Source organism: Rissa tridactyla, chromosome 7 (genome assembly GCF_028500815.1).
Source record: "Rissa tridactyla isolate bRisTri1 chromosome 7, bRisTri1.patW.cur.20221130, whole genome shotgun sequence".
NCBI lineage: Eukaryota > Metazoa > Chordata > Aves > Charadriiformes > Laridae > Rissa > Rissa tridactyla.
This window is the reverse complement of record NC_071472.1, coordinates 34,289,473-34,314,938: the sequence shown is the minus strand read 5'-3', so window position 1 is coordinate 34,314,938 and position 25,466 is coordinate 34,289,473. Positions and strand designations below refer to the sequence as shown.

The 25,466-nt window shown below is 40.7% G+C and overlaps 1 protein-coding gene across 3 annotated transcripts in view; it reads right to left on the bottom strand.

Moving 5' to 3' along the window:
• Positions 1-25,243, bottom strand: part of HECW2 (HECT, C2 and WW domain containing E3 ubiquitin protein ligase 2) — a 203,515-nt gene extending 178,272 nt beyond the window's left edge. For 2 of the 3 annotated variants that reach the window (XM_054210349.1, XM_054210348.1), the window contains exon 1: positions 4,715-4,892. The gene's annotated coding sequence lies outside the window, so the exon portion shown is untranslated. Of the gene's footprint in view, positions 1-4,714; positions 4,893-24,009; positions 24,224-25,082 lie in introns of those variants that run through there. The other variant, XM_054210347.1, reaches the window with a different exon arrangement.
• Between the last annotated feature and the right edge of the window lie 223 nt (positions 25,244-25,466).

Below are 25,466 nucleotides of genomic sequence, written 5' to 3'. Positions count from 1 at the left end.
ACCTTTCAAACCTACCTTTAAACATAACTATTTTTTTTCAAAACTCCATGCCAGTTCAGGGCAAAATTTGCTAAATAAATTATGAAATACAGGTATTAATGTCCATTGAGCAACAGGTATCAGCATACCAGTCCTCCCCAGACTTAAAACAATACAGTTGGGACATAAAACTGTGTAAAAGTAACATAACACAAAATACTGGCACAATTAAGACAGCGGTCCTAACTGTCTACATCCAAACCAGACTTAGCCTCAGTCACTTTTCATTTTCTCCCCAGTACTAGAGGGTATCATGAGAAGAAGGAACAGCTCTTCATAATAAGATAGAGAGATATGACTCGCCATTTGCCTCAAAATCTAAATCCATACATCCTGTCAGCAGAACTTGGAAACCTAACACCGACTTTTTCAAAACAAGTAATAGGATTCCTAGGTGTTGCAAGGGATGACTGGAACGCATACACTTCTAACGTGAGTGACTACATGTTGAACTAACAGTCGAGGGCTTGCACTTCCAATGAGGACTCACAATCTGACTGCAGTCTTTTAACACAACTACTCAGAAGTTTTATCATGACACCTGGAAGACAGCACAGAATCATAGAATTGCCTAGGCTGGAAGGGACCTTTCAGATCATCAAGTCCAACCACGAACCTAACTCTGACAAAAACCATCACTAAACCATATCTCCAAGCACCCCATCTACCCATCTTTTAAATACCTCCAGGGATGCTGACTCAACCACTTCCCTGGGCAGCCTGTTCCAATTCTTAATAACCCTTTCAGTGAATAAATTTTTTCCTAATATCCAGTCTAAACCTCCCTTGGTGCAACTTGAGGCCATTTCCTCTCGTCCTATGGCCCGTTACTTGGGAGAAGAGACTGACCCCCACCTCTCTACACCCTCCTTTCAGGTAGCTGTAGAGAGCAATAAGGTCTCCCCTCAGCCTCCTTTTCTCCAGGCTAAACAATCCCAGCTCCCTCAGCTGCTCCTCCTGAGACTTGTTCTCCAGACCCCTCACCAGCCTCGTTGCCCTTCTCTGGACCCGCTCCAGCGCCTCAATGTCTTTTTTGTGGTGAGGGGCCCAAAACTGGACACAGTACTCAAGGTGGGGCCTCACCAGTGCCGAGGACAGGGGGACGATCGCTTCCCTAGTCCTACTCACCACACTGTTCCTGATACAGGCCAGGATACTGTTGGCCTTCTTGGCCACCTGGGCACACTGCTGGCTCGTATTCAGCCACCAGTCGACCAACACCCCCAGGTCCTTTTCTGCCAGGCAGCTCTCCAGCCACTCTTCCCCAAGCCTGTAACGCTGCACGGGGCTGTTGTGACCCAAGTGCAGGACCCGGCACTTGGCCTTGTTGAACCTCATACCATTGGCCTCGGCCCATCCATCCAGCCTGTCCAGATCCCTCTGCAGAGCCTTCCTACCCTCAAGCAGGCCGACACTCCCACCCAACTTGGTGTCATCTGCAAACTTAATGAGGGTACTGTGCTACTTTCACTGAGTATGCAATCAATTTTAAGAAAACACACAGGTTTCAGGCACTGACATCTACATTTCTGTAAAAAAAATATTTAAAAAAAAAAAGTGTTACTTGAACTCTTCTACAAGGACTCCAGTATTTCAGGATCACATCCTACTTGGCCTCTCATCCCATGAAGAGGTGCCCTTGTAACACATGTCCATGCTACACAAAGCTTTATCACCATTTTTGATCTTATTGCCAGAGAAATGGGCATTTCCAACCTTTTCTTCAATACCACTGATATTCCAGCTGATCACAAACAAGCTGACATGGAGGAAGATCACAGAGGCCCTGTATCACTGTCTATATAAACCGTGCACAGTTAATTCAATTTCAATGGAAATGACATGGAACTTCTTTTAGATACTAAACTCAAATATCAAAATAATCTGTAACAATGACAATTAATCCCATTCTCATCTTGCAAAGGGCCCTGATGTGATTAGATAAACACCTCATGTACTGCCATTAGCTTCAAAGTGCCAAAACACAAGCTCACAAGGTTGCAAGAATACATCTCTTCTCCATTTCAGTTGGGGGACTTCTGTATAAAATGTTCAGTTCCATTACATCTGTTAGGCAATAAAATTAATATTCTTCGTACTGGTGAGTGAGTAACTTCACTCCAGCCTCTCCCCCTTTGTAATATAACCAAAAAATCACCAACGGACAGTGTGAAGACAAAGGCTATGACTGTGCCATGCATGATGACAGCAGGATCAAACAAAATTAGGCTCAGCTACTCAGAGCATCTCATACTATGAAAGGCAGCACTGTTGGCTATGGCCTCAAACAAGGGGTTTTGAACGCGCTACTGAAGTGGACATTTACATCTCATTTTCCATTATTAAGCAACATTACCCAAATAAGCATTTTGTCACCATCTCCCTTGTATCAGTACACATTAGCCAATGGAGTAAATGCAATAGCCTAAGCATCCTGTTTCTGTCTGATTAAAGGAGAGTTATTGAAAAAACAAAATGCTGAGTTGGATCAAAAAAGAAAAAATGGAAAAGGAGTTACACTTAATTATTCAAGAATGTAATCTGCAGATTGCATATGCAGAAAGCCCCCTTATTTTGCAGCATACTGGAGCTTTAGCTGCAGTTTAAAGAGTGTTGGAACATAAAGGGAAAAAAAGGGTTGGTTTTTTTTTCAGTTAGGCATTACTATTTAATCTTATAAAGGGGGCAACACAAAGTAAATTCCATTTCTTCTCAGGAAATCTGATAAAACAGTATATTGTTTCTGGCTCGCAGCCATTGCACTATTACACGCTTCTTAAAGGCGTAACATTGTGAATTCTACCAGATTTGAAAAAGCACTGGAAGCATAAAATAAATAGAAATGCCCGTTAGCTCAACTGACTTTAAAAATAAATAGCAAGGTAGTAAATAGGTCTTTAAGGAAGGCAGAGGGTCCTTACAGAGAGTGGCAAATGCTCCAAGCCAAACCAATTCCATAGTGCCATCAAGACTGAAAGATACACCGCGAGTTTGCACTGGCATCACCAGAAGGCTGTTTATAGAGACAGATGAACGGAAGGAAGCCTGCTCAACAACAATTCTGTGAAGTTAAACTACTACTAAGCACAACTTTAAAAATGGTCTCCAGTCAACCATATGAGCTCCATGCAACCTCAGAGCGCCTTTTAAGGTGGTATGTTTAAATTCCAGCATAAGACACAAATAAGGAGAGAAAGACAGATACACACATGCAGACTAGCGTCTAACATCCACTGTGGTATCTCCAGATGACATGAAAGCATCCACATTTTTGGAAATTGAGAGCCTGAACAGCAGCGGTGATTGAAAGGCAGCATTAGGTTTGTCCCTTTCATATGCTAATAATGACATCATACCTTATGACCCAATGCTGCAACCACACACTATCATCTTCTAAGAAAAAATTTTTCAAAGCAGTCTAAGAAGCAGGCAAACTGCTCACCTGCGTATATTAAAGTATTTTAATCCATCCATGACATAGATTTCTTTCTCTTCCTCAGTGCTGTGAATAATCACTACTGAAATATTTAGAACGGTTTGACTGACTTTCTTAAAAAAGTAAAAAAATACTATAATCGTTGGGGGAAGTAGGAAAAAAAAAATCTCCAAAAGAAGTTTTTAAGCATAGAGAAAGCGGTCCTGGACATTTACGAAGTGAAGCAAGGTAAGGCCCCTGCTGGGATCTCCGTACAGGAGGGATTTAGGGCTGAACCTCTTGCAAACATTCCAATGCAATGTAGTGTAGTGCAAAGACTCCCTCACACAGCATCCCAGAAAAGAAAAAAGAAAAAAAAAAAGTTATAAATACTCTCTCCATCCTCCTGACATATATCCAGCAATAAAATAAGAGATAATAAATTATGTAACTACTACTGTCTACATACACCACACTCCCTGTATTTTGACATCAAAGAGCCCAAAAAAGAATTTTTTATTTTTCTTTTTTAAATATACCCTCATGGTTTTTAGTGACATGCACAGAAAAGGTTAAGAGAAAAAAAAAACAAGCGTACTAAGAAAGAGATCTCCACGTCAATAAACAATCCACAGAATGGTGAGAACAGGAATATAAGCCTATTTTTCCCCCCAGTGTCATTGTGCTGTATTTCGTGCACACAAGAACAGAACCACACATTAAACCCCACTGTTTTGAAAACAACATGCTTGAAATCTGCAGCGATCTTTCTTCCCCACCGCGGACACTGCTACATAAAATCTGGAGAACAGCCCTATACATAAATAAATAAATAACCTAAATGGCGAGGGGAAAAAAAAAGAGCGGAGGAAACAAACGCGTCGCACAAAGTGTTGGACGCATTCTCCGGGCAGGAAACGACTTATAATTAAATGGCCCAAAAGCGATTAAAACGAAGCCGAAGGGAGCCCTGCGGGGCTGCGCGGCAGCCCGCCGCCCGAGCCTCCGGCATGACGGGGCAGGCGAGGCGGCCGCTGGGGCGAGGGAGCGGAGCCCGCCGCGGGGGCAGCGGGCGCCCCGGCCCGCAGAGCGCCGGGCCCGCCCCGGGGGTACGGCGGGCGGGGGCCGTGGGGGCCCCGCACCTGCCGCGGCATCGGCACCGCTAAGGCCAGCCCCGGCCCGGTCCCCCTCAGGCTGCAGCCGCCCCCCGGGCTCAGCCGCGTCCCTCGCTGCCGCCGGCACCGGGCGGCGCCCACTCACCTCGCAGAGGCGCGCACTGCGGATCCGCGCCCGGTGGCGGGCTCCGGGGGAGGGCGGCTCCCGCGCCGTGCCGTGCCGCTGCGGAGCCAGGCGGCGACCGGAGTCACCCCGTCCTTGCAGCAGGCGGCTCCCGCCGGTGGCGGCGGCGGCCCCTCCGCGCCCACGGCGGGGCGAGCGCCTCCCCGCGCAGGGGCGCCCGCGCCGCCCCCCGCCCCCGCGCCGCCTCAGCGGCGGGGCTGGGCCCCCCGCCCCTTGGCCGGCCTCCGCCTCCGCGCCGGCATCTTCCCCGCGATCGCCGACAGGCACGGCAGAACCGGTGTGGCTGAGGAGGGCCGGGGCCGAGGCCGCAGCCCCGCGGGCCTGGGCGGCGCCGGGGGCGGATAGCTGTAACAAAGCCGCCCGCTACCCGCCTCCCCCCGGCGAAAGGAAGGCAGCGGGATGCGGTCGCCCCGCCGGCGGGAGGGGGCTGCCGGGATGCCGCCAGGCCGCGGCTCGGCGGCCGCCCGGGCCCCGCGGGAGGGTAGCGGGCTGCGGGGGATACCCGGGCCCCACCGAGCCCCGGCCCCTGCACCCGTAATAGGTAAATCCTATTTCGAAGCCCTCCCCGTACGGATCCGGGGGGGGCGGGAATGGTCCTGCAGCTGCTGCGTTTTAACCGCTGTTCCTGAGAAAGCGTCACGGAAACGGTGCTTTGAAATGCCAATTTCTTTTTTTTTTAATTCACTCACGGTTATTAGCCCTGACAGTTATCAGTGCCATCGACCTGGGTATGAGCCAGCCTTTATCATTTTCTCAATTATCCTGTCTATTTGAAAGCAGTTAGGCGCGATCAGCTCTACATTTCCTACTTTTCCAGCAATTTTACTTTGTGCTTTGTCCATCACAATGAATTCAGGAATGTTTTCATAGGAAAATGTGGTTACAAAAAAAAGTAAATGAAATGAAAACTTGAAATACACACAGGAGTTACCAGAGAACCAGTGATTTGAAACTCTACAGAATCACAGCCCAACGAAAACATGGTAATGCCAACGACAGGGAAAATGGACGCATTAGACTTATTCTTGCGTGATCCAGGTCCTGGTTCTTATTATGAGACAACGCCTCACACTTTGTTTTCTTTTCTGAGTCACATGAAGGCAAAATCTTCCCACAAGCAAGCAGCACATCAGTCCTAACTACTTTGTATTCTACATCTGTCTTCTGACATAGATATCTCTACCAATATATGGGCAACTACATGGGTTTCTGTAGACACTGTTTCTTCAGAAAAACCAGACCGCAACTATATTAAATTAATGTACGTCAAAATACACCATAAATTTTGTATAGCTTGTAGCATATTCTCAAAGCCCTGGGCTTGAAATGCTGTCTGTATTGAAGCCCATGTCACTTTTGGGCTTCAGTAGAAGGAAGGAATTTGCTTTTCAGCCCTTCTGCGTGATACTACACAAACTGCTCCAGATACAAGTGTATGTGGCTGTATTCCAAAGTAGGTCAAGCTATGAAAGTCATTAACACTCTTCCAACTATCTGAAGCTTTAAAACTTTGTTCTGGTTCTTTTCTGTGTAATGGCACTTACGCTGTAGCTTAAACGTGCTTAATGTGCAAGTGATCGGGGTGCAACTGATTACTTTCATACAAGTTTTCCCTGACTCCCTACACTTAAGAGAGTACTACTCTGATGTGTCATTGCAATAAATCTGTTTAGATTTCCATTAAAGGCTCAGATTTGGATGATCAGATATAGGCTAGTGTTGATTTGGGCATTCTTAGATACATCTCTCCCTTCTGCGGTACCCTGACTTGGCATTGATAATATAATGCCTGCTTTACTTTCTGAAACAAGATGAAAAGAGAAATAAGGATGTGTAATGCCAGGAGTTTCATAACATTTATAATTATTTGTGCTTTGTTTTTGGTTATCGTGACATTTTTATGATGGTAAGATGAGAAACCGAGAAGATGAGAACTGTTAGCTAATGAATTATTCTTAGTGGATTTGCAAGCTGTAAAAGCCCTTTGATGGTGTGACACAAGTGCAGACTGTCTTTAAGTTAAGGCTTCTCATCTGTCAAACTAAAAAACTACATAAATCATACACTAGATTTTCAAGTTTCTTTCCCTCAAAATGGATCTTGAGAATGTTCTTGCGCCCAATGCTAGAAAAATGCTATTTCCACTGAACAAAATGTTAATCCATATCAATCTTTAAATCCCCTTGACTTCCCTCCAAACATAAACAGCAGCGATCACAACAATAGTAAAATATAAAGCATTTGTAGAAATTCAGCGCTACTGCTTTCCAGTAATTACAAACCTGTTGATTTCTGTCCTTATATTTCTGATGTATTTGTATTATATGTGATGCTACAGGAATAGTTCTTTATTAACAGTTCCCGTGTCTTTGGTATGCTTTAGGATTCTTTTCTATTTTCCCCAGATGTAACTTTGGCTGTAACTGAATATAATTGCGTGCACACTAGAAAATAAACACATTTCATAGAGGAATTTCTATGTCTGTCTTCACAGATGATTACACACTACAGACATGATGCTGATAAGGAATAGGGTAACTTTTCAGAGCCGTGCACTGAGGCAATGGGTAGTTAACCTTCAACAGACTCAAAAATAGAGAAAACCAGCCTGCTTTTCTGGAGCAAACGGCTGTCTTTTCTCCTCTTTCCAACTCTATTGCTTCCCTGCCCCCCTCGGATCCATCTCATATCTCCTTTGCCAAAAAGTTAATATGAAAGAAACCAATGCGACAGAAACTCATACAAAATGACCTTTGACCAAGTGGGCGTTCCTACTGTCTTCACTAGGGCTCTAATAACATTCTGTAACAGAGATGTGCAGTGCACAGCTCACGGCAGCACCTTTCCGGACCGAGAAACATGTTTTTAAAGTTAAGTTACAATGTATCTGAGGCGAAGCTATTATTGGGTGAAAGTTGGAAAAGTATATTACTCTCTTGTGGAGATTAGGACCTAAAAATAACTGCAGTAGCACTAGAATATTAAAACTTCCAAAGAATATTTATATTATGTTCTTGGAAAAGGTTTCACTGGAGAAAAAACAATTTTCAGTCACCCCCAGAAATTATTTAGTAAAAAACATGCAAAATGCAATGAACTGTAAAAATATTTTACCATAAAAATAAATTAGACATCCAACATTTCTAATCAATACTCTTGAAGTTCTGTACAGGCTGAAAACATATGTCATACTGACATAAGGGTGCACCCTCTCTAAAAGGGATTTTCAGCTGCTCTAACTTTGGATATTGGTAACTCAACAAAAGTGGACATATACTTAATTTAATTAATTAGACATTAATATTAAAAAGCAATATACATTTTGCCTGGCAGTATTACTTAATTCCCACACAATTACTTAAGAAGTAAGAGTACAAGTACAGAAAAAGCAAAATATAGCTTTTCAACAAACAGTAAACAAAGAAAATAAAGCAATCTTCCAGCACTTCCCAACTCCTTTCTCTTCCTTTTGGTTATCATTTACAGCAAACAAAGAAGGACTTGATGAGTCATCACTGAAGGTCATCGTCTAGCACCGTGTGATCAGCAGTAGAGTGAACAAAGAGCAGTGCCCTTTGAGAGGGTAACTTTCCTTTACAACAGCTAGAAGTGTTAAAAGACAACAAATGCTGTTCTATATTATATGAAGATGTCATATTTTCCCAGCAATTCAATTCTCTGCAAGACAATGGGCCAAGCTGAATACCCAAAATAAGAGTTTCTTTGCCATGGCCATTATAAAGCCAAACATAAAAAGGTTAAAAGGATCAACTGGAAGAACATTCATGTCAAATGGAAATGTAACGTTTCACAAGACTTCTGGACAGATTACTGTACAGCAGGTGAAAGTATTAATTGAAAGAATCACCCTAGGTGCCAAAATCTGCAGGACATATTCTCTGGCCTGGCCTGCCTCTTTTGTGCTGCACAAAAGACTTAATGAGAGTGAAAACCATCTGCAGCTCCCCAGCTGGTGATTTTTGTGACATAAAAGAGTCCCTGAGTGACTGTGGAGTTGTCCACCCCATGGAAGGCCACATGCCCCTGCAAGCTGAGCAGAGAGAGGGGAGGACACAGTGGGGGAAAGCACACCTGGGTTTTGCTGCTCCAATCGCCTGCAGCTGGTCCATGGGCCTTGGGAGCTGTTGCCATCTGGTACAATCTGGTGCCAGGGCAGTCATTTATGCAGCCAGAGAGTCAAGGGGCTTCACAGCAGCTCTCCACCCTTCTGGTGTACAGAGAAGAGACCCACTGCACAGGGCCATCTGGGCTAATCTGGTTAGAGCTCAAATCTCCAGACCCTAATCTGGCAAAACTCCCATGGATATCTCTTGAGTGCATACCTGAGTTGGCCTTCTGGTCTCAGACCTAGAGGAACATTAATACCTAAAGCAAATAAACACATGGCCAAGTTTTCATTTAAAAAAATTCAAACCACTGGTGAGAAGTATATTAACTGCAAATATTAAAGCAATCTCCTACCAATAACATTTTATGAAATTATGGAAATCGTTCTTGGGTAGAGAAATGAAATTTGCTGCAGTTCCTAATGCTTCCAGATAGTTACTGAAATGTGCATCAAGATCACTGAATTGGGGTTAAAGTTATGATGATAAAAGCAATTGTCAGTTTCTGTTGGTACTTGCAGTGATTTAATTTTAGAACTGTACCCTTAGGCAAGTAATATAGGATTAGATCCATACACACTGCATCCAAAGTCATACTGAAATGTCACTTGTAAAACACACTTTCATGATCTTGCTATTTGACTTACAAACGTGTCAGTCCAATCCACAGAGAAAGCCTGCAGTATATGTAGGCTGTATTGAGGTAGTATGTTACTGTATCCATGCACCATGCTTTTGTAAATTCAGGAAGCTTCCATAACTGATTAAAATGAACACATTGTTCTTCTGGAATAGTCTTGCTGAAGCAAGTAAAAGGCGTCTGAGAGGAAACAGTCCAACATCATGTTGAGAAGACAAATGATACAAAGTTTGTGAAGGTATCAAGACATTAGTGAGGCTGAAAAGAGGATCATAAACCTGTATTAGAATCCTGGAGAATTTAAAGATCTGTACTGATGGTAGTGGAACAATTCCTCGTTTTCCCCAGTGAAGGGAGAGCTGAAAAGGCTCAAACAGGTGGCAGAGAGCTGCCACATCACTACTATCACTAGCATTCAAATCCCAGAGTATTTAGCTGGTGCCCCTCTTCACATCAGTTTACACCTCTCTAGACAATAAACAATGGTTTATTGAATTACATATTTGGTTAATAATTTGACTAAAAATCCTCAAATGATCTCTTTAGGAGTCTTACCACTTCCCACAGCAGCAACAATTACCACATAGATGCATTTAGCAAGCAAATACAGCAGATATTAAGTGAACAAGCTATACTGCCAATGAATTTTCTTTAAATGATTTGAAGAAAGCAGTAATTTCTTCGGCAACCAGGCAGCAGGTTACCCTAGTGACATTAATTCCTTCTGCATCCTGCATAGGATTGAATGTGGAATTAGCAGAGCTGGAAAATGCCCCTGCAGCTGTGGCAGAAATAACATACTTTCTCACTGTAAGTGGAAGCTTCTCTACAGGAAACGCTTGTGCTTCACTGCTCTTTACCAAACAGGGTAACAAAAATATACATTTCACTAACAGGCTTGATCAGCAATGGAAACTCAACTTAGCATGAACTGAGAAAAAACTGTCAAATGCTTGAGCCACATTTATCCTGCACACAACAAATAAACATTAATGCTAGAAAAATAAACCACTCTGAAAGGCTGAAGAATCAACAAAGAAGCTTTTTGCCTGTGCCTAATCCAGCTAAACCTTCTTAAAGTCCCATTCAAAACAGATACTTGACATGATTTCCATCCACAATAGCTTTCTTACCTATTATATCCTCTTCCATTTATGAAAGGACTATACGTTTATATTTAAGAATCCACAGAGTTGTCTAAAGTACAAATACTGAGACTGTTATTTTGGCTAAGAATTCAATTCAGAATGGTGAAAATTACTAGGGTTTTACGGTCCACAACTCTCTTGCTGATTTCATAGGGAGAAGGTTTTCTTTCAGTGAATGCATAATATACAAATGATGGTGACCTTAAAGCCAGTGTTCAGTCAGTTTTCTTTGTAGAAGTGTCGCCATAACCATATCCAGTACCATTACAAAGATAACTGCAAAATCCTAACAGCCATTAATATAATCTTACTCCCTGTTGAGGCTCAAAGCAAAAGGAAGAGCTTGTATTTTGATATTTTAACCTTGCTCTTATTGCAAGGTGTTATACAACTTCAATGTTAATTTTCACCTAGTGTTTTTTCTTTGGCATCACATGCCAAGAATGACGTGGGGGTACTGGTGGATGAAAAGCTGGACATGAGCCGACAATGTGCGCTTGCACCCCAGAAGGCCAACCGTATGCTGAGCTGCATCAAAAGAAGTGTGGCCAGCAGGGCGAGGGAGATGATTCTGCCCCTCTACTCCGCTCTCGTGAGACCCCACCTGGAGTACTGCATCCAGCTCTGGAGCCCTCAGCACAGGAAGGACATGGACCTGTTGGAGTGAGTTCAGAGGAGGGCCACAAAGACGATCAGAGGGCTGGAGCACCTCTGTTATGAGGACAGGCTGAGAGAGTTGGGGTTGTTCAGCCTGGAGAAGAGAAGGCTCCAGGGAGACCTTACTGTGGCCTTTCAGTACTTAAGGGCTTATAAGAAAGATGGGGACAGACTTTTCAGCAGGGCCTGTTGCGATAGGACAAGGGGTAATGGTTTTAAACTAAAAGAGGGTAGTTTTAGACTAGATATAAGGAAGAAATTTTTTACAATGAGGATGGTGAAACACTCAAACAGGTTGCCCAGAGAGGCAGTAGATGTGCCATCACTGGAAACATTCAAGGTCAGGTTGGACGGGGCTGTGAGCAACCTGATCTAGTTGAAGATGTCCCTGCTCACTGCAGGGTGGTTGGACTAGATGACCTCTAAAGGTCCCTTCCAACCCAAACTATTCTGTGATTCTATGATACATTCATTTAACAGTAGCCCACTGGGCAGCTCCACTGTGTGAGTCAGTGCTTTTGTTCATAAATGAAGTATTCGGAAAACAACCACAGGTGTAGAAAGAGGCCTGGAGGTATACCTCTCTCTTAGAAAGTTTACATAAAATATAATATAAATAACTTTTTTAAACACATTCCTCTGCCTTATGTTAGAAAGATTTTACAAAACTCAAAATTTTTACTCAGATTTCCAACATCTGTTGTATGTATTACAAAAAAAATTAAGCAAACAAAAAATTTGATTTTTGAGGCTTATAGATTCTGAATACCCAGACCTGGCAATGTGGTGGTGTAGCAACTATTATGACCAACAATGGGGACCTCAGCTGAACAACACATAAAAATAAGGGCTCAAAACTAAAGCCACAATTAGGCATAGTACCATATGCTACAAAGTGCTTGTGCATTAAGCATGCACTTAAATTCAAACACAAACTTCACTGCTTAACTGAAGAGGGACAAATTTAAAAATGTACTTCAAGTTAAGCCAAATATCAACAGGCAAAAACATCACATGTATCTGTGAAAAAATATCTCAGTCAAAAGTCAAAAACTGCTCAGAAGAGTGTGATGTCACATACAGAAGAAATGATAGCAGCAAAGAACATTAGAGGAAGCAACAATATTAGAAATCTTCACACTGACAAAGAACAACAAACAAATATTTGAGTTTAGAGACTAAATGAAAATACAGTACACAGAGTAGGAAATAAGGCCCAAATAAGAACTCCATAGCCATCAACAGCACAGCTAACTGCTGAGCCTTGTACACAAATCTGCCTGTGTTACCTGTAGAAAAGAGTGGTGGTGTATACTGCTGTATACTGCTGAATATGCAGTAGCTCTTGCTCATGTAATCTTCATGCTGGAGACTAAACCTGAAGCCCCACAGGTACTTTGGAAGAGCAGAGCCAAGAAGAACAGGAATTCTTGAGACAAACATTAAAAACCCAAAGTTCAGAAAAAATAGTTAGAGTAAGACCAGTCCGGAATATCGCTGCACAAACTCTCTAAAAACTGAAGCACGGCGAAAACAAATCTCTACAAGTACTTACAGTTTTAAATATCCTGATATCCAGATGACACACTGCAAGGATATCTGGAGTGCAGTTTGAACAAATCAAAGTCACTCTTATCCTGGCACATTTGGATCAGGAATATCTGTCAGATTTCAGTTGAGCTCACATCACTGTATTAGGCAACCATTTAAATCCTATGCAAGATTTTGGCCTGGTATGTGATTTGAGAGCAGGAATCCAAACTACCGCATGGCAATCATTCCAGTTGTTTTACAAGGCGACTTTAGACACTTCACTCGCACTCCATTTATCTAAATATTGTTTTTAATAAAGACCCACTTTCTAATCTCTGAGGCAAAATACCAAACCATGTATTATGAAACTTGGATTTACAAGCAGACAGACTGAAAGCATGGACATAACAACACAGCCCGCGTACTACACAATGACAGGCATCCAGCTTTCCATAGCAAGGTTTTGCCTGATGATGGACTGACGGCATCATGCACTTGCAACCTGTAGGAGCTATCCTCCGTTGCCTAGTATCTTGTATTAAATGCTACCGCCTGATTTTTAGTGAAGTCTGAATGTGTTGTACAGATTGTAACTATAGATTTTTTTTTAGGCAAGACTGCGTAGAATGCTATCATTATTTTACGAAGAACAGTCCTGCAATGACAGAGTGCAGCCTACACATGCAAAACTTTATCTCACCCAAAGGACTCTAGTTCAGGGGACAAAGACACCATTACTTGACAATAGATACTGGAGACTTTTGATCATGTGAGTTAGGCTATGTAAGTGATCCGGTTATTATGTGACCAGATTACTGCAAGGTGAATATTCTGCAAGATGAATATTTTTTACCTGGATTTTACCAGTGAATAGGAAAAGGACTCTAAATTCTGAAAAGTCTGTTCTAATCAGATTTGAATAGCACACTTAATTCTAAGCTAATGCATCTTATTAAGCATGAGTGGAATTAATTTCCGAGCAAAAAGCTGAATGCAGCAGGAAAAAAAAGGGAACAAATGTTACTTAGTTTAGCCTTGATGGCTAACTCAATTCATTTACTACATTATTATCAAAGGTGTCTGAATAACTTCAGTAAAGGATTGTAACATATAACTGCAGAAAACATCATCTCCACATAACATTCCTATGAATAATGAATGCTATTTAGGCATCAAGCTACCACTTTCACACAAAGGGAGGTATAACATTCTGAGAAGAACAAAATATTCCAAGTAATATAACTGTTTAAAAACCATTAGGATTACAACTTGGTATATTGTGGAGAATATCATTAGTATGTATTTTTTAAACCTCTTAATTTCCCTCAAGTTACACATGATTTGGAGAACCTTGTTGAAGCTAATATTTATTTCAGGTATTAGGTCTATTTTTTTTCTGAGAAGTGCTAGGTTGACACATGACGAGAAAGTGGCAGAAAAAGAATTTTTACTAATGTAAAGCTTAAAAATTAAGCATCAGCAGCACATTTTTGCTTAGACCTTTGAACTGCACCATATGGCTGACGCTCAATTAAGCAAAGATTTATCAGTCCCTGATTGGAATGTGTCCAGGACTTGCGATCTTCTCAAATCTTTGAACCAGAGGACAAGAACTGAACATACAATTTTCTGGACTCACACAAGATACACTTTCAAATCTTCGAATGAAATGAGGAAAATTATTTAATATAGATTTTCTTGGGTATGCATTTCTAGATTTTAGAATGAAAATATAACAGTGCTATAAAAGCTACAAAAAGACAATTTCATGTTACAGCTTTAGCCGCGTTAACATCTCAGCACCATCAAAAAGGTGAGGTCCAAATCCCTGCGAGCTCTCCACAACATCTGCTTTAGCAACCACCAAATTGCATGGCAAAGAATGTTCTAGGCACTAAAATGACAGAATACCAACCCAGTAAAAGTGTGTATTTTATTGCTGAGTTAGCAAATTGAATGAGTTCACCATGCAATCCGAGTGGCACCAAATCCGACGTGACAGACAGGTGATCCCATGATTGGGAAGAGACGGCAAGGGAGAAGGGAATGAGACAACTTCTGTTTGAAAGCCCAGTGCTGTTAACACATTTTGACTTGTAATCTAAACATTAACCGTTTTCCACTCCCTGGACAGGTTGCTTCTGCTTTTAGCTGTATGCTTTGTAAGTTCATTTACATCACACCCCAGCGCAGCAATAAATTCATGAACAACAGACAAGTCCGCGATTGCAAGTCTAAAAGTGCTAAGAGTGGAATAAGAAATAAGAACTTCAGAATGAATCCAGAAGGAATTTCATCAAGTGAGCACTGGAGAGGGTATCAAGATCTGGATGTTGTGACTGCGTAGGAAAAGATGTAACTTTTTCATTTAAGACTGTATATTTCATTTTTTTGATAATGGACTCAAACACAGACACAGTATTAGACTGAAGTAGGTCATGAATTTTTTTCCTATCAGATTATTTGAGGCAACAGAAATGTAACAAGGAAATTGTTTACAGTGAAAATCCTAACCCAAAATTTGGCAATAATGAAGTCAGTCAAACATAAAGCTTTTACGTTAAATTGTAAAAGCTTAATTTTAAATTCCATGTAGGACTCTATGGTTAAATTCTGCTTTTTATAGACAGATGGTAGGGGGTTGGGGTTTTTTGCTTGTTTATTATAAATGTACTTGAGTGTATCTATTCAGTCCACTGAAAAAAACTGAAAACATAATTTAGAATATTTTAATCCATGAGGCTTAATTCCTTTGCAATCGCCATTTCAATGTAGCAACAGATTTCACTGTCGCTGTTGCTACAAACGGATTAAACTTTCCCTGTTGATTTTTTATACTGGGAAAAAAACGTAATTGAAGGGTTCAATTGGTTTTGTCTGAAGGTTTTTGTTTAGTTGTTTTTCCTTTTCCTAAGTGTCACCTCATCATTGCAATTCATATTTTCATAAATGTTGGAATATAGCTTCTTCTACTATAATAAAACCATAAAACATTTCTGTAGTCCTGTTTCTCCATGTCACCAGTTCACTGAAACCTCCTGGAATAGTAACTTGTAACATAGCAAGTGTAACGTAGGAATGAAGAATACTACTTAAAACCAACTTCAACTGCAAATTTACCAGCAGCGCTATACAAAAAGTATATGGGTGTTCATGTAGTTTACAAAATAACACTGGTGCATTGCAAATGATGGCTATTCTACTTCCATGACCTTTCCCAATGTGCTCCATTAAACTCTGATCAGGGAAGATGCTATTTCTTGACTTGACAGATTAATGTAAACTTTATTACCTTAACAGCGGGGCTCAACAAAAACCTGACTTCTGCTCTGGCACATAGATGCCAACTCACACAAAAATGTGTTTGTATGAGGTTTTATTTTGCTTGTTGTAACTGCAATTCTTGACACATGATGAGGCCATCATGTTTAGGCTTCTTTAGGATACCATCAGGGTCTGTGGACCATGGATTTACTCATGTAGGTCTAGTCCATCCTTCTACCCTAAGGCAGAATGAATTATGACTGAACCATTTCCAAGGTATTTTACACAGGACATCAGAGCAAATGATCAGACCGCTGTCTTTGGCTACAAATTCTATAAAGAATAGTGATTACCCTGAAAACACACAGTGAGATTACAGCATACTATACCCTTTTGGTATACAGTTATGAATTCTGATTATAAAATATAATGGACAAAAAGTCTGTCCTACTAAATTCAGCTAGTGCTAGAGACTTCAGTTAAAAGCAACATTTCATTCAGCCTATATTTTCTATAATTCAGTAATTTTGACCAAACAGGTAAGAACCTGTGCTCATTGCATCCGGCAGCCTATCAGGAACCTGTGCTCATTGCATCCCGCAGCCTATCAGTTACTGAAAGATATTCCAACTCTGTGATTTATTTTTTTTAATGGTGTTGTTCAACAACTGCCCTGTTGAATGCAATTGTGCGTTCTTTCCCTAATCCCACGAATCTTTGTAAGTGGCAGGAAAAGTCATTTACAAAGTCTCCAGTGCTAGCATACTGTGTTTTTAAGAAAAAATCATGAGGAAAACATCAAATTCCATATGGTGTGAGCAGGCTGTAAAAGGTCAATGTGAGTAGAAGAATTTTAATGGTCTCTTTAAATAAATAGTATTTATTCATCAATACTTTTTTTGGCCAGGAACCAGGACGTTGTCTGCAGTTTGACACAGAGAGTTAAGAACGTAAAATCTGTCAGCATTTAAGGAAACAAGGTCTGAAGGTAGAAATAGTAGTTTATAAAGCAGTATTTAGGGCAATTGCATTTTAACATAATTAAATACTGCACCATTGGAAGTACAGAAAACCCTGCATTGTTTGTAAATGCAGTTAAGCCTTTTAATCAGACTATCACCTTTTCATAAGCACATCAACAAAAATGACAGCCCGTAGAGAAAAATAAAACAATTAATATTAGAATATTGCTTAGATAGATTAATCTGCTTCAGGACGTTCAAAACAATAAGCAGAGTGACATATTTTGCTGAACGTATTAAGTTTTGAATATAAATTAAACCCTGCTACTTGAGATAACTAAACATGTTAGCTGCATTAATATCTGTTACTGATGCAAGTTGTTTTAAGAGATAACAGACCAGATTCTCTGGTGTGGAACTGGTATTTTGCACTGCACTACTGAGTACTCCATCAGACCCACAAGGATCCCAGCGTAAAATGGATGCTAACAGTGTATGTTACGCTCCTCTCCTTTTTTGCTGCTGCTGACATAATCCAGCTCAAATCTCCCAGTCCTGTGGCTGAGTACCCACACGACCACCCTAAACTTCAAGCAGATAAATGACGCTTTCCCTCCCACTGATGAATGAATTCTGTACAACGTGGACACAAGAATTTGAAGTGAAAAAAGGCAAGCTGTATTGTCCTTTCGTGCAAGCATCTGATTTACAGCACGTGTCAGTCTGCAACTCCTAGGATTTGGGCCACGCTCACCAAAGCTATGCAGCAGTCTCACACAAAAATAGCACAGCACTTCAAAGATTGTACAATGCAGGTTTAGCATACAAGAAGGCAAAGTCCCTCCCAAAAATATATGCTGACTTTTGATTACATCCAAAAGAAAATGTTCCTCATAAGGACTGCATAAACAATTCCTGAACTCAAACATAAAATGTTAATTAAAATGTAACGTAATCTGTGTGATGCCTTTGTTTTCTGTGCATCTCTGGTTTAAAACTAAGGCTAGTTATCTTGCTGTCTGGTGAGGTTCTCCTGCTTTCTTGTTTACTTGTTCTGAAGAAGGCATTCTCCCAGTAACAAATTGAAAACACAACAGTCATTTACCTCTTCTCTCATGTCAGTGTCTTACCCTTAGAGACTCTTGCACTTCAAAAACAGGCCAGCAGATACATTAAGCTTTATGTGCCACGGGCATTAAGGTAAGAGGCAAACCCTTACTCAGAATTTAATTCTATTTTATAAAAAGCACTTAAATAGGATTTACAGCTTTCAATTTTTTAATTTAAAAATAGGAAAAAGACATTACTAAGAGCATGGCTATTGATTTAACAACTGAAACTTGTGTTAGTGCATACTGGGATTGGGCATTTTCAGCCAGGTAGCCAGAATGTACAGAATGTCATAATATGGAAACCAATAAAAGCTATTACAATTTTTTTTGCATTCTTATGTTTTTCTTAGATTAAAAATCAACCTTTTCACTGCCAGCTCTTAAAGCACAAGAAAAGACAGAACTCTACAAAGAACAGATTTTTTCTTTCATTTTCACAAAATTTATGCAATGGTTTCACACTTTGTTCAATTAGACAGATGTAAATAAGGAATATTACTGCTCGTAGGAGTACTACTGACAATGTGTTTAAAATGGATTCAAACACCTAACAGAGTTCACTGTACGCTGCTTACATGAAATATTGCTTCTCAGCAGGACTGTAGGTCATTGTTCTATAATCTAAGTGTACCAAATGTTCTGGTATGATTTCATTTGATTTCGGTGAAAGAGGTGCAAAAGGTGACAACTGAAATAATGACAAACATTTCTGTCATTGTAGAACTATCATGTTTGACTATTTTAGATGTCATTTAGACTTGTCTTACCTTTAAATCTGTTGAAATTTATGCATTAAGTTGTCATGTACAATTACACTTTGATTACACTTCAACTCTGTATTCTTTTAGTTCAGTGCCTGAAAAGAGGGTATTTGCCTCTGAAAGGTAAAAAAGAAATGCCATACTAGGTTTTTAATGCTAAACCTCTGAGGATATGGAGTTGGTTGGATAAGCTGATATGAACTAATGAAGATAGAAGCCGATTCTGCTCACGTATCTCAGAGTGAAACAGGAATGATATCAAAGTGATGTCATTATTTCTTGTCCCAATAGAACTTTTACATACTCCTAAAGGAGCAGATGCCATCTCATATTTTGCAGACTTCTCAGAAAGGAGTTGGACAGCAAATTGACACATTTTCTAGATATTGATTGTCCCTTGGTCTAGTATTCTATAGCCTGTTTCCTGATTTCCAAAAGTGAGTGTTCTGATTCAGAATCAATATACCACTTAAATTGTCATCTTATCAGATCTTTCTTCAAGTGAATTAATAGAATACAGATAAAATACCAATTCTTTTACAAGTGTTCCACACTTCTCATATATGCATTTACACAACAGAAATATTATTTAATGGAATATTCATTAAGATGAAGTTTGAGAAGAATGTTACTTACACTGTCCACAAAGCTGTGCAGAAAAGACTGAGAAATAGTTTTGCATCCTCTCTTTTTTAGACAATATGAACCTTCATAGCCAGAACATTGTACATGATGTATACAGCATGTTCATTTTTTAATTACTGAAATTTTAAGACAATGAAAGGAAAACCAAAGCAGAAGAAACATGAGTCTTATTTTTGCAACATTTTAACGAGAGACTTCTTATGTGCCTACAAAGTAAAGACAGAATACAGCTGCAGAACTTGTATTTATATTTCAAGTGTTTCTGACAGTGTTCTGAACTACAGGTATTGGGGTTTACTGTAAAGATAAACTACATGTGAGCATCACTCACATCTGTATTTATGTCTTGAACATCCAAAGTTCAAGACTGTTTTTGTTTAGAGCTTTCAGTCTGGGCTCAACAGCACACATAAAAAAACCAGTATTCTAGGAGAAAGCAACAGGATGGAAAAGGAAAGTACCTAATAAATCAGTGTGTCCTATCAAAAAGTGGGAAGGCTTAGTTAAATAACAGCTTAGATACAAATTTATTAATATATTTTCTGCATATACGTATATACACAGACAGAACCATCTTGCATGTTTCTTATTAAAGACATTAGTCTTCATAAAAAAATCTGTCGGTTTTAGTTTATTAGGTCCTCGTCTTTATGTCCTTGAACTCATAATTCTCAGCGTGACATCACCATCAGTCATTCTAAAGATACTGATGGTATTACAGACTACCTCAGACAAGAAAACAAACAGAAGAAATTTAAATTAATCATACCAATCTGAACTCTTTTTTCATAAAACTGATCTTGAAACAAAGAAAATAATTCAAGGAAGAGGAATGAAACACTGGTAATCACCTAACGTTTATCTTCCTCATGATGCATGCAAATTATCTCTTGGACGGACATCGCAAATAGAATTTGGTTGCCTACAGAGAGGTGTCTAGTGCCACTTTAGACAATGTCAAGTATCCCAGCTGGCTTCCCTTGGCTTGGGACCCCCTTACATTTTGCATGACATCTGTTAGCCCTGTGAGAATATCTTCAGTGGCCTGCAATATCTAAATTGGCACTAGACAGTGCCTAAATGTTTAGGCACCTGAAAGCCTAGTCCATACTCCCTTTTGCTCTGGTCTACACCATATGAACTAAATCAGAGTATTAGCATTGTATATTAATTTTACACTGCCATAAAAATGACAAGATAAGTAGGAAACTGAAAAACAAAAGTGGCCTTCTGCTGATTAATATTTTAATACAATAGCATCTTCAATGAAACATTATGTTCACTGGTTTGCATAAACATTCTTATACCATACTCGCAAAAAAAAAAGACTAATTTCTGTCAGCAGCACTGATTTAACACTCGAGTTGGATATCTAAGGATTCTGCTATTGTCTAGCTGCATTGTTGACTATTATTCCTCCTTGTCTGAGACAAAGCTGTCAAACTGAAGAAATACTGTGTTAGCTCACTATAGAAAAAGGGAAGAGGGGAAAAGGATGGCAGATCAGAGGCAGGTAAGCATAGAGATAAAAACAGAACATTGTTCTTTATCTGGTATACAAAATAAGGATTATCAATATCGGCAGCATATGGAAGAAAAAATATGTTATATAGAATACTTATAATGCTATATTATTATGTAATACATCTAGTAATATACTTACTGTAAGACTCTATAGCAGCTAATAACACTAAGCTGGGGATGATCTTTTCATGACACTCTCTTCAAAAGCTGGTCTCCAGCTTTCCCAAAGGTCTGACAGGTTGCTACAAAGACCAGATGGATGCAAACAGACTGGGCAACACAAAGTACAGTTACTGCCAGTAAACCACCACAGTGGTAGAAATATACTGATAACCTGAATTCTCACCAAGTTTTGCAGATGTAACAGTGTAGCAGAGTTTTAAGGATGGATCAAAGAATAGTGCTTTCAGCATATTTATGTTAATACCCCTCTAAGTATTGAAGTTATGAGAATAAAAAAACCCCAAACACCACATATGGGCTTGTATGAGAATTAAATTAATGCATGTTGGAGTCTGGCATCATGGGTCAAGCAAACTCAGTTAGTATCTCATTAACGATAAAATATACCAAAGAGGATGAAGAAAAATCATGAAGGGTTCTGAAGAGGAAGCTTTCAGTTATCAATTTCCACAGCTTATATCTGATGCAATGAAGAAGGGGACAAACTTATTGAAGCAACGCTCAAGGAAAGCAGACTTGCAGCAGTGATAGAATAGAGTTGAGGCTCTTACTCCTACAAAGAACCTTCCTTTGCAGAATGCTAACCTGGACAAACTGATCCAATTTTGCAGATTTGATTCATCCCACCTCTCAGTTCAAATTTGCAAGTTTCACCTACTGCTCCAGCATTCTCTCATACAAGCCAAGGAATCCAAAATAGGGATCTTTGTACTAGTATTTCCTCTCTGATTTACCTTCATACCAAAGCATTCTGTATAAGCAAGTAATTGAGTGAGATGAAAAGAATTCTAAAGACAAGCACTACAGAAGTGCTGGCAGCTCAGACTCCACCTTGAACAAAGACTTCAGTCCTACCACAAAACAGTAGAAGGAATTCAAGAAAGATCAACAAAACTATGAAGAAGGAAAGTATTTTACGTACGCTGGAATAAAACTTTTATTAACTAATGACAGTTGTAGCACATAATTATCTACAAATACATGGGAAATCTAAGAAGAAATGAAAATAAATTATCAGAATAGTGAAAAGGCTATAACTAAAAGAAATGTCATTACAGAAAAGGAAAATTTAACAGCACCTTTAAGCAGTGAGCTCTATTGGAAGATGGAAAAACTTCCCTGGGAAAACCCCATTCCCTCAAAAATTTGAAATCAGACTGAAAAGATGATTCAAGACAATATACAAAAATAAACTGAAGCTATAAAACTGCTGAAATAATTAAAAAATTATATGAATTATCACTTTTTTTATATATATTTTTTACATGAAAGTTTTACAGAGATATGTGAGCTGCTGTATGCGTCACACAAAGCACAGGTGTTTTGCTAAGAAACAAAAGTCCACCTGTGCTCTTAAACATAAACCAAAACATTTTTCTATCCCATTTTAGCTTGGAAATTTGTGCAGCAACAATGATTCCACCAGGCATATATGTAGGTGGCAAACTATGAAGGAAATTATACTGATTTGAAGAAAAAAGTAGGTGGTCCTACTGCCTTATATATTAAAAATAAAAGAAAATATCATCTTTAGGTTATTTTGAATACTCCTGTGAAACTGTTGAGCAGGATATTTGAAGCAGAAAAGGACATCAAATTGTTTAACTTCTGCTTCCAACAGTCAGTTGTTTGATCGGTGGTCTTCTTAAAAGTTTCCCATGGAAAACACGCTACAGACAGTTTGATGTGTATGTTTTACTGCTACATTTTTCATATGAAGTTACTCATTAAACTATACACCAACTTCTGAATGTAAAATAAAGAATGTGAATAAAAAAGCTCAGATCAATCAGTTCTTTTAGTGCCAACTAAACTAAGAATAGCGTTTGATCTGTTTGTTTCAAAATTTATACAGTGTCTTCAGAATTAACTATCTTTCTGTCAAATATTGTTATCCTACCTCAGCTCATGAAAGGATTTCTGAAATATAGTTTCAAGTTGACCTACATATCAGTTGCTCTTTTATGTTCTCACTTCCTGTACATGCTATTCTACTGCATACACTAGGCATCCCTACATTGCCATTGTATCGATATCCTCTGATTAAAGAGTAGCCTAAGTACAACACCAGTAGTTACCAAGAAACTATGCAATAAAATCAATGTTACTTTTAGGATTCAATGTTATTTATATATCTCTCCATTGGGGGAGAAGCTTAAGATTTACTTAATTTATCATTTTTAATCTCCTTTTTACCCTAGTGATCTTTATATTCCCTCACATCCCACGTTTCTTCACAAGCCTCCTGGCAACATCCCCCAGGCAAAGGCTTCTTGGAGCAGATTCTCAAGTGGAGCAATAACAGTTTTACATCAGCTGAGCATCTTTTTGTTACATACACATTACTGATTGAAGGCAGTGTTGGCCTGTGTGCAGCATCACTCTCTTTGCTCAGAAAAGCTGCAACTCTTCCTCCAAAATAAAACAGTCAAGCCAGAAGATCCTTAAATCAAAACAATTATATTCATCAACAGAATGCAAAATTTTCAGCATTAATGGATAGCCACCAGCTGCAGTTTCACAAATGATAAAATGCATAGTCACCATGTTTAAATGTTCCAATGAGTATAGTTCCTCTTTGCTGCCATCTACAGATAGATTTGGAATTTTTAAAAAAATCTACTTTTCATTTCGAAAGATATATTTAATAATAGGATCTCAACATGGCCTACAAACCAGCTCAACCCAAACATATAGTACCTCAACATATTAGAAGCTTCAGGCAAAGCTGAGCCCAAGTGATAGTCTTCGAAAGGTATTTAGATGTTGCCACACTGCACGCTGAGTGACGCTTGATCCTTGGTGTTCTGCAGCCTGTGCAAAATGCTCAGCTGGGAATTAGGTGTTCATGTTCCCTGTTGAATGCACGGGAAGAGTTAAGCTGTACACAGATGCCCCTCAGAAGTCAGATGAGCTGCCAAAAATGAAAAGGAGATTCTAAATCTCTAGTATAGATATCTTAAATACCTTTGCTTGAGTCCCCAGAATATCTAATGCTTAACGGCTGCAGCACTGTTATCTGATGCCTGCTCTAAACAACACATTTCCAGTTTTGCAGCTGTGTGGTCTAACTGGGAGGCTACAAAGTCAGTTTCCCTCTCTGTATAAAAATGAAACTCAGCAGACCTAAGTGGTACGTTTTCAAAAATCTGACGCCTCAGATGCACAGTGGAGACAGCATAATTCAGTAAGACTGCTGATCTGCATGAAATGACCACATGCCCATTAAGTATACAACACTATGCCTACTTACAGCCCAAAGTGAACATGTCACTTGACACGTAGTAAATTGCTCATGTATAAAAATAACTATTAGCCTACAGGTTAGTATGGTCCTCCCGAGCATCCTCCCTACATGGGTTTGAGCCCTCTAAACCCCTCCAAACGCTAAATACTTCTGTGTTTTGCTGTAAAACGCACTTTGCTGTGAGCACTACCTAAGCACAAAAAGCAACCAACACACAATTCGGGTAGCCCTATCGAAACCCTTCACGGGCAACCGCCTTACAGCCGCCCTGCGACGGGAGCAGGCCCGGCTGCGTGCCCCGGCCTCAGGCCGCCCCCTGCCTCGCCTCTCTCCTCAGGGCCCGGCCGGGGGTCGAGCCCCGCCACCCCGCTGCCCGGGGACAGCACCCCTGCCGCCGCTGGCCGCGGCGTGAAGGGCAGGAGGGCGGCGGGGCAGCTGAGGGCCCCGCGGCCGGGAGCCGGCGGCTACCGAGGTGTGAGGGCGGGGTGCGAGCTGCGCGGCGGGGCGGAGGGAGGAGAAGCAGAACCTGCTGTGCGCATCCCACGACGCCGCTCACCAGCGGAGGCAGAGGCGCACCCTGACACCGGAGGGTGAGGCCGGACCCTCAGGACGCCGGACCCTCAGAGCACCCGGCCACCGCCACCTCACGCACTTCTCTTAAGCCGCCGTCCCGCGGCTGTAGCTAGAGCTACAACTACAGCTCCCAGCGTGCCCCGGCGGCCCGCCTGCTGCGCATGCGGACACACACCTCCCCCGGCGTGCCTTGTCCCAGGTTCTGGACGGCCGCCGCGGCTGTGGGCGCGCATGCGGGGCCGGCCGCACGGGGAGCGGGTGGGTTTGAAGGGGAGGGAGCGCCATGGCGGCGGTTGGGGTGCGGAAGGGGTGAGGGGGCGCGGCGGGCAGGGAGGGG